This window comes from Ptychodera flava, chromosome 4 (assembly GCF_041260155.1).
Source record: "Ptychodera flava strain L36383 chromosome 4, AS_Pfla_20210202, whole genome shotgun sequence".
Classification (NCBI taxonomy): Eukaryota; Metazoa; Hemichordata; class Enteropneusta; family Ptychoderidae; genus Ptychodera; species Ptychodera flava.
This window is the reverse complement of record NC_091931.1, coordinates 12,206,662-12,220,639: the sequence shown is the minus strand read 5'-3', so window position 1 is coordinate 12,220,639 and position 13,978 is coordinate 12,206,662. Positions and strand designations below refer to the sequence as shown.

Sequence of the window (13,978 nt, the reverse complement as noted above, 5' to 3'; positions counted from 1 at the left end):
GATAGTGTTGCCTATTTCCGCTTGATTCCTTGATTCGCACAGAAAAAGAGCCCCCACGACCGCATAACACAAGCGTCTGAATTCTCGTAAAATAGTCCCTCTCGTTCTTTCCCAGTAATTGCCATTTCTGTAAGGTTTATTCACGGAAAACTTGGTCTATGCATGAATAAATATACCCCCATATTCCTCACTCGTGTCTGCGTCGCGAACTTGTGGTTATCCGTGTAGCGGCCGTACCCCCTCCCCTCGCCTACGGCTCGGAGGGATACGGTCACTGCACGGGAATCACTCATCCGCTACTCGGACACATTTGTTCTGAATACGGGGATGATTATAATATAATTATACGCGTATACGCATATACTGTACTGAAGCTTATTCGAAGTTCGATGGGAAGCCAATGCAAGTCGATCAACACGGGTGTAATGTGGTCAATTTTTTTGTGATTTAGTAACGAGACGTGCACAAGCGTTTTGAACAGACTGCAATCGAAAAATCGGCATGCCGGAAAATGCCGAGAGAGTTTGACCGGTTAAGAAGGGCTTGACTACGCAGTTTCTGCATAGTGAAGCTTCATTACGTATTCATGGTGACCCCTGGCCAGCTGTCAATAACTTTGGGGGCTTTTGTCTTTTGGCCTGCTTTGCATATGCGTCGTTGGACACGACCTGCCAATCACCCAGGTAGTCAATTAAACTATTAATTGACTGTTTACCGACCAATTAACACTATCCAGCAGTATCAGTCATATTTTAATCGCGTGGCCCGGGTGGGCACAACGTAGGAACGCGTGTATTTCTATGTGTACGTTTCACTTGTGGTGTTGTTTGTACCATCGTGTGTTTGAAGTCCTTGTTTCACCCACCGTCCCTCCACCCACGGTGTTTCACCTACAGCATTACCTTCAAGGTGACAGGCTTACTATTAATGTTCAGTATCATTGCATCGAGTTCTGCCCACGGTGAAAACCACCTGTTTTGCCTACTAATTACTGCCCGTCGCTGCCCGTCCTGAATGTAGCCTATCTATAGCTACAGTAATCACATAAATCATTTATCAGTTTTGATATATACTCCTAAATTGTAAGTTTGATCAAAATCGAGACCACATTCAAGGGCTATGCAGACTATCCATGTACGCACACACAGTGACAAGAAGGCGGCAAACACCTACTCACCAAGCACATCGAATCGGCGAAAAGAAGCATAAAAAAGCTAGGCTCATCGCCAAAACAAACGCGCCAAGCGCTAATAAAAACCCATACCAAGCGGCCCTTTTCAGGGCCACCAAATACTCCAAAAAGGGAACTACAAAAAAATACGATAAAATGACATAGAACACACAAACACTTAAAAGAAATAACAAAAAATCGTACACATATCAAACAATTGAAACACAACATTAAATACAAAATAAACAATCACAGTAACGTAACAGAAAACATGGCCGTGGAAATAAATCAGCTATTTCCAAAGAAAAGCCGACAACAACATGAAATTCAACAACAACCTATCATCGTTCAAACTATGAAACTCCGAAAAATAGTACTAGGCAAAAGCCTTAAAATTCATTCGGACACCAACAAAACCAAACAGAATAAAACCACCTCAGATTTCAACAAATAAAGTCGTATAATGTGACTACGCTACATCGTGAGACACAAACAATCGCAACAACACCAATTCAAAGAAAAGTCAAATTGGACTCCACGAACAACAAAAAAACAAAAACTTGAAAGCTATCTGAAGCTTCTAAACTCGCACTTCTAGAGATACCCTTTCAAACAAGGAAATAAAACATGTCGCGTGCCAAAAGAATCGCGATAAACCAGCTTGCAAACATTGGACAAATTTTGGGAAAATAACCCTTCGACAAGGGTCGGTTTTTCGTTATTGTCAACACAAACGATTACGTACTCGAATGCGAAAGGCAATTACGTAACACTCAGTATTATACACAACAAGTCAGAACAAACAGTAAACAAAGTAAACGAACTATTAATTAAAATGTACGAGAACAAGCACATCAACCAAGATACTTGTAAGTATCTTGATCCAATAAACATAAAATCCGTACCCCGCAGTGGTACTTATTGCCTAAAAATTCACAAACCTCCGCAAAAAATCTAAAAGACACACCAGTCAAAACAAAATTTACCGAAGTAAAGAAATATAGAACAAACAAACCGAACCACCAAACGGACTCACAACGTGACCAAAATTAAGATACTTGCCTCGCTAATCGGAAAGCAAGACCACTAAAATGCATTAAAATAAATTTTCACAAACACAAACTAAGGAAAGAATCTACACTGCGACTGATGAGAAACCACACTCGGGTTTCGAAACGCAAGCGTCAAAGGGCGACTCTATCAACTTTTGTAACAACATAGGTCCTGCTGCGTCTCGCCATAAGCTTTCCCCACACAAACAAAACATTACCGTACACACTAATCCAAACTTCTCTACAAATATCCAAAGCGAAACAAACATTTCATTAACACAAACATCGGATAAGAATGTAGGAACACATTTTCGAAACGAATCAAACACAAACTCGACACAAAAACATTTAGGATAGTTAGGTGGGGAGCCTGTTTCACATTTTTTACATCTCGCTATACTGTCTATGATTCTAAAATAAAGTCATCTGCCACTTTTTCTGTATACGCGGTTTGGCAAAACTCATCTCTTCAATCGAAAGTCGGGCGATTTCATGGTTCTTTGGGGCACTTAAGTGTACGTCGAGCTTAAGGAATGTAGTTACATTCGCGATGTTTTATTCGAAAATTATTTATTCCTTCAAGGGCAAATGCACATAATTTATGCTGTTGGAAATACTGGCCGCTCATAAACAAGACAATAAACTCAATATATGTGCATCTTTACTTATATTGTCAAAGTACCACCGACACCCACAAAAAACCAAATGGTTCAGTCCAGGTATTTGCAACTCTGCCATCCGACCACAGTCGTTTGGGGAGCTGTTCAGCGCTGGGACTATTCGCCCCATAGACGAGTAGCAAAGTATTTCTTGCTACTCGTCTATGGGGCGAATAGTCCCAGCGCTGAACAGCTCCCCAAACGACTGTGCATCCGACTGGTCAACAGGAAATCAACCATAGGTGTCTTTTGGCACGCGTATACGCCAGTCACCTAGGCGACGGTAATCTGCACCACTTATCACCATCGGGAAGGTACTCCTCCCCATATACCACTGGTGATCCCACCCTCAAGGCACTGCGTCATTCGACCAAGCATTGTTATTGTAATTTCCTGCATAAAATTAACAGCGAGGTCAACCGGTCAAACTGTCTCGGCATTTTCTCTCATGGTCGTTCTTCATATACTACGTACAAAAAACTATTGCAGTATCCGATTGGGATGTGACGAAGGCATGGATCAATGTCTAGATGGTACTTCTGTCAAGTACTTTGCGGATCTTGCGGATACGGTATAAAGAAATATATTCAATTCAATTCAATAGAACTTTATTTATCCCAAACACGGGCAATTAAAATATATACATATATATATATATATATATATATATATATATATATATATATATATATATATAATATATATATATATATATATATATATTATACCCGTTCCTGCATATTTGGTTGTTTTGGTCCGACATGAAGCCGTCTTTGTTCAGCTAACACCACGATGCATCAGTACTGTGTACAATGGGTGTGCAAAGATCTGCATTACGTATACTCTTCATCTGCATAGATATACGCTACGCATATCAACATTGTGTTCCATATACGTCAATATCACGTAAATATACTGAACGTATATCAAGCATTTTGTCCAGTTCCAGCATATGATCAATGCATAATACTGTACGTGACGTAGGTACAGACAACATAACAGATACAGCTGAATCACCATTTATAGTGATAAAACTCTATAGGTGTAAATTTGTTTTTTAACCTTGCTGCTTACCTTAAAAAAGAATGAGCCTTAGGCGTAATCTAGCGTTACTTGCCTTGGATGTGTGCAGTTTTAAAATCGCTATCGTTAAGGTGACAAGTTTCCAGTTGGCTAATGGCCTAATGAATGTTGTACGCCCTGTTTATGCATTGAAATACACAAAACAATAAGGGAGTGCCACAACCAATAGCTAATGGGTGGTATTGTATGGCAAGGTAAAATTGAATAATCGTTTAACACAGAATAAAGTCAGGCAATAATCATATGAAGATAACGAGATGATCCGAAGTTGACATGAATACATAAAAATTAGAAAACCACATTTAATAATTTAAACGTCCTTTATGCTTGGTTTTTGGGAATATAAAAGTGAAACCTGTTCATAAAACACGATCAGTCACATCATAATTTATGCTGCTTTCAAGCGACGGCATAATATAACATTACTTATAGTATACATAAAAAAATTACATGACCTGTAAGGCATAGCCCTGCGCCACTTACATATTATCATCGCACTTTTAAGGGTTCCCATATCTATTTACCCTGTAAATATTAGTCTGCTACATGTTATTTCACCTGCTGTTATATTACAGCGTCGCCAGGGACCTGTAAATGCCTGGGAAGGGTGAGATCAAGTTTCGAAACGTATCCTTTAAACGGGGAGTGCTATTTATAGGTCTGGTCATACAACCTTAAACATAATCTGCTACCACTTGTATAACATTTGTTTTGCCAATATATACTATTCTATTTCATGCGGAGAAAATTCGATCTGGTTTTGGAATTCTAGGGGATAACACCCATTTGTAATCATCGTTTGCACTGTGCAGACATTTTTAAAGACCTGGTAATTTCATACCGTCGTCCTCTAGATGCAGATTCAACCCTTGAAAAGGCTTTCACAAAAAACACTCTTGTGTCAAACCATTGGAATTGGTTTTAATTTCAAAATGTTCTGTCTTTGCCTGTGAAAATACATTAAACAGTTTGCAAAGAAAGCTAACGTTTATAACAAAACTTGAGGTGATTTGTCGATAATTTTAATCATAATTTTCGTTCTCTACAGTTTGCGCTTATGTAAAACATCTATAAATACCTACACATTAGTGAGTATGCTGTAACCAAGGCTTTTATAGTTGTGGGATAGTTTCAGTTTACAATAGAGCTAATGACGTGCAAATTTAAAACGGCATTTTGATCAAAGATGAGACACCATGATCCACAACTTACGTAAAGTATATTTTATTTGAACTAATGTACGAGATTCCGCAGAAGATACTAGATCCGGCACGTTACACAAGGCTCATATAACACGTAAATATGAAACAGATGTGGTATGGCCACTCTTTATCAATAGCTTACATCATATTTATATATGATTTAAATTTAGTTTAACGGAGATAGGAGCCACAGGTAAAATAACACATGGCTATTTTTTCTTTGGGATATTTTTGGTAATTATTTCTGCCTTAATTGACAATGCTGTTTTCAGCTATACATTGTACGAGTGAGTGCTTCATGAACTCAGCAACGTGTGGAGCGGACGGAGTCAGAAAAATGTACCAACTTGCCCGATTATTGAACAACTCTTTTTTGAGAGTGGGGATTTGGCCGAGCGGTTCTGTCTGTCGCTGGGCGAGTGTATGTCGTATGTTGTAAGTTCGAACCTGATGGAAAACTAGCCGTATTTGCTACCCTAGGTTGATAGTTCTGGTGGCGGACAGAATTATCGCCGAGGCGGTCTTTCGCCCAGTTTAATCTGTTCGATAAAGTTTATGTGCGATGTGTGATAGTGAGCGTACGTGTGTGAGACCTACTCACAGTATAGTTAAAGAAGTGATTTACAATGAATATTGCCGGTATGAGGGCATGAAAAATTAACAACTTTATATTCAATATGATGTAGAACATTCTACAAAATAAGCGAATCCATGCCCAGCATATGATTAATGCATAATACTGTACGTGACGTAGGTACAGACAAAATAACAGATACAGCTGAATCACCATTTATAGTGATAAAATCCCATAGGTGTTAATGTGTTTGTTCACCTGGCTGCCTACCTTAAAAAAGAATGGGCCTTAGACACAATCTAACGTTACTTGCCTTAGATGTGAGCAGTTTTAAAATCGCGATCGTTGAGGTGAAAAGTTTTCCAGTTGGCTAATCAATCCCTCACGAGGCCGAGTGAATTTTCTACGCCCTATTTATGCATTACAATACACAGAGCTTATTGAAGTTAAACAACCAATAGCCAATGGATGGTATTATGCGGGCAAGGTAGAATAAATTCATGCAATAATCATTTGACGATGACGAAATGTTCCGAAAATGACATTTATATATAAAAATTAAATAACTACTTTTAATAATTTAAAATGTCTTTTATGCTTGGTTTTGGGAATATAAAGTTAAAACGCTTCATAAAACACGATAAGACAAATCATAATTTATGAAAAATTGTTCTCGCTGCTAATAAAGCTGTCAATAACATTGTTATTTTGAATGTCTTATAGACGAACTTGGTGTAACTAAGACCTCCACCAACTCCACTTACAGACAATCAATGTTCAACAAATCTGAAATTTTGGCAAACCATAAGTCATTCATGGATAATTTTAATATTACAACAAAGGATGACCATACTAAGTTGCCTAGCTTATACTGGATACCAAAGCTCAACAAAACACCTTACAAAGCTAGGTTTATCGCAGGGTCTTCAAAACGTTCAACAGCAGAGTCACCGAAGATAATGACTTCTGTTCTTTGTACTGTAAAACGGGGACTTCAAGCATATATGATGTTGTTTTTTCTCGGAGTGGTATAAATCAAATGTGGATATTAAAAAATTCGAAGGAACTCTAGGAAACTTTGAAATCAAGATCTGTTTCAAAAATAACATTTATTAAAACTTTCCATTGTATACCATAATACCACATGATAAATTACAAATATGTAGTATTAGGGTAAAATTCTACATATTTTGTTAAAAATATTACTAACACTAAAGTGTTTTATATCGAGAAAGACATTATCAGTATGTTTGATTTCCTCATTGACAGCATATTTGATAAATTTGAAGGACACATTTTCCAACAGTGTATAGGAATTCCCATGGGTACTAACTGTGCTCCCTTGCTTGCCGACTTATTTCTGTTCTCATACGAGGCAGAATTCATCCAGAACTTGATAAAGCAGAAAAAGGTCTCTGTAGCTAGAACTTTCAACCTAACATTTAGATCCATAGACGATGTTATTTCAATGAATAACTCTGAATTAAGTTACTATCTCGCTATGATTTATCCTCTAGAATTTGAGATTAAAGAAACTACAGAAACGGCCTGTCTGCTTCATATCTGGACATTTCACTTGAATTTGACTCTAATGGTCACCTTTCTACTTGGCATTGACATTTTGAAAGATACAGAATGAATGGGTGACAGTGGATATATTCGACCCCGGTTTTAGACAAATTAAATGAAACCATCGCAAAAATGAATTAATGGTCATGAACATTAAATTCATTTTCGTTATGGTTTCATGTATCGTGTCTACAACTGGGTCGAATATATGCATGGTCACCCATTCATTCAGTATCTTTCAGCATGTCAAACAACATATAAGTAGTATCTCGTAAGTTCAAAGTTCATCAAAAATGACCGACTTTGTCCCTTTAACCCAGAAACGTATAGAGCGGTCGCAGTCAGAAAAATGTAACAACATGCCCGGTTATTTAACCACACTGTTTTTAGAATGGGGATTATCTCGAGCGGTTCTGTCTATTGCCTTTCGCTAGGCGGCTGGATGTCGTATTTTGTTAGTTCGAATTCGATTGAAAACTAGCGGTATATTATCTTGAGTAGATGCAAAGTATGTTACACTTAGTTTATATCAATATGTGAGAAGTTCCTCTGAGAGTTCCAGTGGAAACTGTCATCCGATTTCAGTAGAATGACCAGGGAAGATGTGTTTAGGTTTTCAATGCACAGGCCCACTTTTCTTCATTAAGCCTGCATTTTATTTTTAAATAAAATTTGTGCCGCGCATCGCCCCCCCCCCCCGCTTCGCGTCGGGCGAATCGCTGCGCCAATGTCCTCGTGCATCCTTTGCGGTATTTTCGTGATAACCTCATATTATAGTACCATGCCCTGTCCATTTAATTGGTCGAGCTGAACCTCGTTACTGCCCACAAATACACAATAATGGCATGGCCGTGAATATGAATAATATCGTAAACATACTAACTTTACAGCCAAAACAAAAATTGTGATTTGTACAAAGATCATAATCAACCACAAAATAAAATGGAGCATTTGTGGGCCAAGTTTAACATTTTTTTCTCACAACTAATCTCCGGATTTGCAAAATTTTTGGGCCCCAATGTCGTTCGCACTGGAACTTTTCGTAAATTTTGACGGTCTTGCAGGGTTCGTTGATAATATAATTTAACTAACAGACTCGGCAAGCCCACAGTAAGTGAGGCTACCCACAATTCTCCATGATCTGTACACATTGAACTGAAGCAAATTTCTTCTGTACACAGAACAACTCGGTCAATATTTCAAAATTCTAGCAACATAGTTCTGATCATCATAATTTTCTGATTTCTCACTGTGAATAATGAAAAGATCAACCAATTTTCCGCGGGTAATTTTGTCGACATAGATTTTTGACAGCCATATACAATATTTTCAAGGCAACTAAGGGAATAAGTTGTGTCTGTGTTGGCAAAAGAAAGGGTATTGATTTTTTTTAATATTCGTAACAAAGGAAATTTGCATGTCTGACAGGTGGTAGGAAGAGACTATCTTAGTTGCAGATAACTTTATCTTGACAAGTGTGCAAATTTTAGCACCTCAACACATCGACTTGTCATTCAATTTACTCTTGAATTTTAAACATAATCAATAATTTTGGAAAATAGTTTTAACAAATAATCCTGAACTTAAATTCTTAGTTAAATATTGTCAAGAAACTGATAAAATTGAAAAAGCCTTTAGCAAAAAATGTCTGAGTGAACAAATCAAGGGGAATTGTGGGTAGCCTCACTTACTGTGAAGCCTCACCCGTTAAATTTTGGCTTTCCCCTCGCCCTTGCCCATAAATAAACGTTAATGGTCAGCGCGTCGTCCTTTATTTCTATATTGACCAAGTTGTGACTATCAAATGAAATTGCATCAAATTTCCAAGGGTTAACAGGCAAGCAATTTTTCGCTATTTTAAAGTAGATTTTTACTTGTCTAAAAACTTTGTAATGGAACATCATGTCAACATTTTACAACGGATGTTTCCAAGGCGTAGATAATGTGTCACTGTCGCTTTGTTTTATTCTTGCTGTTGTTATGGCGCCTGTTTGGGGATGTGTGTGTTTTTTGTTTTGTTCGTGGCTATATATTTACATTTCGGATAACTCCAAGACAACTGATCTATGTATTCCTATATGTTCCTGGATATATCTCGTTCTTGGAACCTCTCCTGGTCCCAAAATATATGATTATTTATTTAATTACTTGAGCAGAAGAGTTGTTGTTTGTTACACTTATATCGATATGCATATTTGAGTGTTACAATTACACTTGATAAAGCACTTAGCCGCACGTTTGTAACACAGAATGGATAGGCCGATTATAATATCTGTCATTAGTTAATGTTTGTGGCATGAACTATCAGGTCTTCGCTTCCTAATTTATGTTAAAGAGCTTACTGTACCTTGTAAGCCTTGGTCAAGAAATGTTACATCTACCTCGGATAATGGTCAAATAAACGAAGTGCATTTCAAAGAAGATAAAGCAGAACGTTCTCTATTTCGAACCAATTCGCATATTTTTCAGCTACATTTGCCAAACTAATCTACAAGCTGCTCAAATTGGTTACATTTCTGTATTACAAAACAAAATATCAAGCAAATGCGCCTCTTGAGGGCAAAGGCAGACTATTAAAGGTTTCATGTCGATGGCATCAACAAAAATAACCAAGGCTAATTTTAATTTGCATGGCTAAGCTATTCCAAATGCAAAAATTTGGGCGCTTTGGCCGAGAACACACTAAGCGTAACAGTACAGATATACTCAGCATAATACAATCATCAGCCACTTATAAAAAAGCTAAGAATAAGATGAAGCTTGGTAAAGATGTTGAGCGTGCAAAATTGTATATATAGATTTAAAAAACCACTTGATTTTACAGCAATGTTTGGAAATATTTCTATGTTTTACAATTTCACTATTCTTTGTGTTTATCTTAACTTATACACAAGGTGTCTTCATTGTCCCTTGAGGTTAAATATGTCTTCGTTTAAGAAAACTTTTAGACAATGTTAAAACAATATACTTAGCGTATTTACATTGAAGTAAAAGGAAAGCTTAAAGACTACATGAATCGAGGTTTGTGCATAATTTTAGCGGCTCTGAGAATTGATTGCACCTTCAAGTCTGACAACCCTCGTCATTCGTCAGTGCCATTCCATAAATCTAATCTAAACACGCAATCTATTTAAAATTGTTTTGCAGTTGAAAGAAAAGTAAACAAAACAAATAAGGCTAGATGAATGTAAACATCTTTTGCTGTTAATATTAACATGGCATGTTTTATGGTAATTTTTTGTAAATGTGTGGGTAGCGATCTTTCATTTCGCACGTAGCTTTTGAAATTACACAGTATCATATAACTTGTATACAATGACCTTTGTATCTGTTACGTAGGAACTCGAATTGAAACGCCGAATATTCCAAAAGACGATTCGAAGATATAATACGGAATTTCTTAGACGTAATGTGATATCTCATCACAATTCGCAGACCCATCAAATAAGCATTAATACATTTTGAAAACAAAATCGAAAACTGGAAATACGGTAGACATCTGTTTCCCTGCCACGCTAGCTTTATTTTGTGTGGTAAAAAATGATAACGTATGGGCACTTTTGACAAAAGTGTTATGAATGTTAAGTGCTGACTCTTAGGCTATTTGTCGAAAATTGATGCTCTTTCAAACCGCTGTCTTTCTTATAATCTAACCGGCATAAAGAAAAATGGAGTGTTAAAATAAATGTGTAAAATACAAAATACCGTCGATACTAGAATTTGTGTTTCTTTTTGTCTTGATTTGCGATGAAACGTTTGATTTCTACACCACTGACATTTTTATACGCTGTTACCGACATTTTGTGTTGTCTACCTCGTCAAAAGAGCCCCTGTCGATGCATCAAACAACATGATAAGCATAGACGGTAACCAAAGAAAGACAAATACGAATCATCCTGCAGCAGTAAGAATGTTTTCTGAAGCAACATTGACCGGTTTCAAGTTCAGCATCACCATCAATGCTGCCGCGGCAGTCAACGCGTCGAACCGAGGAAGCGAAGACCGTTCATAATTTCTTACAGCAATGACAATACTCCGGACTTGAGACATATCGCAAGAGCGAGGAGATTACATGGTTATCAGTTCATTTAAAGGTGCAAGCTATTGTTTTGTCCATGCATATTGTGCATCACGTTTCCTCTAACCTGTTGTTGAACGTCCGTTGTCTAGCGTCTGTGCGTAGAAAGTCCCGGCGCTCGTATAGTCGTACCGATTGAGTCAGAGCCCGACACTGTTCTTCATTATATTTAAACAGTCTCACTTTATTCTTAAAATATTAAACATACAATTGATAACTGGTAATTTTGCTCATTTCTTACAAATTTACAACGCAGAATTCTTGGAATGATGTTCGTCAAAAGTAATGGCGGCTGAGTATTACGATGTTCCGCTTGCACGTTCAATATTTGATGAATGCAGTTTTACTGATATTGATGTTATAGTAAGTATCAAATAAATACCTTGCATTAAAAATCCATAGTCTTTCCCATTTCCGCTTGAGTCCTTCGTTCGCACAGAAAAAGCCCTAAGAGAGACGCTAAGAGCAGCCACGACCGCATAACACAAGCGTATCTGCGTCGCGTTTCTGCGTCGCGGCCGTATCCCTCCTTGCCCACGGCTCGGAGGGATACGGTCACTGCACGGGGAATCAATCGTCCGCGACTCAGCCGAATTTGTTTTGAATACGGGGATGATTATAATATAATTATATTACGCATATGTACCGTACATGTGTCAAAACGTTAAGTATACACGTACGTATACTGCTAAAATGCATAAGGAACTGGTCAGTTTCTTCGGCCTGGGGGTGGTGGGCGGTGGATTCATGGGAGGTCACCCTGTTTTTGAAATGCCCAAGAGGGGGGAGTCAGTGTGTTTTTAAATTTCGACACGGGTTCATACTTACCTAAAATGCATCGTACCAGCCAAACATTTCATCATTCAGTTGCATTTTTCGGCGCGCCTTTTGGGCGCTTTACTTTAAACTATCAAATATACAGGCCTTTGCTGCTAATACCTCCCCGTTTTAATGTCTGGTATGCACAAATTATGAAACGGGGGACGGGGTATTAGCAACGGTTTAATATTTTTGGTGAGCCCTTTGGGTGCAGTACTTTAATATATCAGAGATATATGTCAGAAATATCTTGATGTCTGTAAATTGAAAGTCTCTTTTGCAAAGTGTAGTAATCATTATGGAATCTGCAGTTCATATGAAAAGCATGACAAGTTCCTGATAATTTTCTGTTTTCTCTATGAGAATTCAATTTTAGAAGCAACATGCACTAATATTTCATAATCACAGCTTTCTTACAGTAGTACTGGACATCTGGTTATGCATGAAAAAAGTAGAATTCATTAACAGCTCATTCAAAATACTGTATTCAAACTTTAGAATTGACATTTCTAAGTTCCTACCTTACAACTGACAAGACAACAATTTCATTAAAACACAGAATGACTGAATGTTTAAAATATACCCCGAAAATTATATATATATATATATATATATATATATATATATATATATATATATATATATATATATATATATATAGTCGTTCGCAGGGGGCTCAGCTTGCTTTCGGAAGTTAGAATGTGGGGGGGTCACCCCGTTTTCGAAAGTTGGAATGGGGGGGGGGCAGCCACTTTTTGACGATGGCAAAAAATAACCCCCCCCCCCCGACCGAAGAAACTGACCAGTCCCTAAGTGCAGTGTACACTTGGTGTTTAAAGATCTGCACTACGTATACTCTTGATCTGCATAGATATACACCACGTATATCAACATTGTGTTCCATATACTTCAATATTCATAAATATACTGAACGTATATCAAGCATTTTGTCCTGTTCCAGCATTTAATTAATGCATGGCGTAGGTACAGACAACATAACAGATACAGCTGAATCACCATTTATAGCGATAAAACCCTATAGGTGTAATTGTGTTTGCTCACCTTGCTGCTTACCTTGAAAACGAATGAGCCTCAGACGCAATCTAACGTTACTTGCCTTGGATGTGTGCAGTTTTAAAACCGAGATCGTTGGGGTGACAATTTTCAAGTGGGCTAATGGCCTAATGAATGTTCTACGCCCTGTTTATGCATTAAAATACACAAAGCAATATGGGAGTGCCACAACCAATAGCCAATGGGAGGTATCGTATCGGCAAGGTAAAATTGAATAATCCTTTAACACAGAATAAATTCAGGCAATAATCTTTTGAAGATAAGGAGATGATCCGAACATGACATTAATAGATAAAAAATAGAAAACCACATTTAATAATTTAAACGTCCTTAATGCTTGGTTTTTGGAATATAAAAGTGAAACCGGTTCATAAAACACGATCAGTCACATCATACTTTTTGCTGCTTTCAAGCGACAGCCTAATATTACATTACATATAATATACATATAATACATAATTTATATGACCTGTGAGGCATAGCCCTGCTCCACTTACATATTATTATCGCGCTTTTAAGGGTTCCCATATCTATTTACCGGGTAACTATTAGTCTGCAACATGTTATTTCACCTGTTGTTATATTACAGTGTCGCCAGGGACTTGTAAATGCCTTGGTAGGGTGGGATCAAATTTCGAAACGCATCCTTTAACCGGGGAGTGCTATTTATAGGTCTGGTCATACAACCAAAAACATA

At 37.5% G+C, this 13,978-nt stretch overlaps 1 protein-coding gene across 2 annotated transcripts in view; it reads right to left on the bottom strand.

The window, feature by feature from the left end:
• LOC139130904 (RYamide receptor-like) overlaps positions 1–13,437 on the bottom strand; it is a 42,571-nt gene extending 29,134 nt beyond the window's left edge. The window contains exon 1 of one of the 2 annotated variants that reach the window (XM_070696711.1): positions 13,282–13,437. The gene's annotated coding sequence lies outside the window, so the exon portion shown is untranslated. Of the gene's footprint in view, positions 1–3,956; positions 4,076–13,281 lie in introns of those variants that run through there. The other variant, XM_070696710.1, reaches the window with a different exon arrangement.
• Positions 13,438–13,978: the final 541 nt, after the last annotated feature.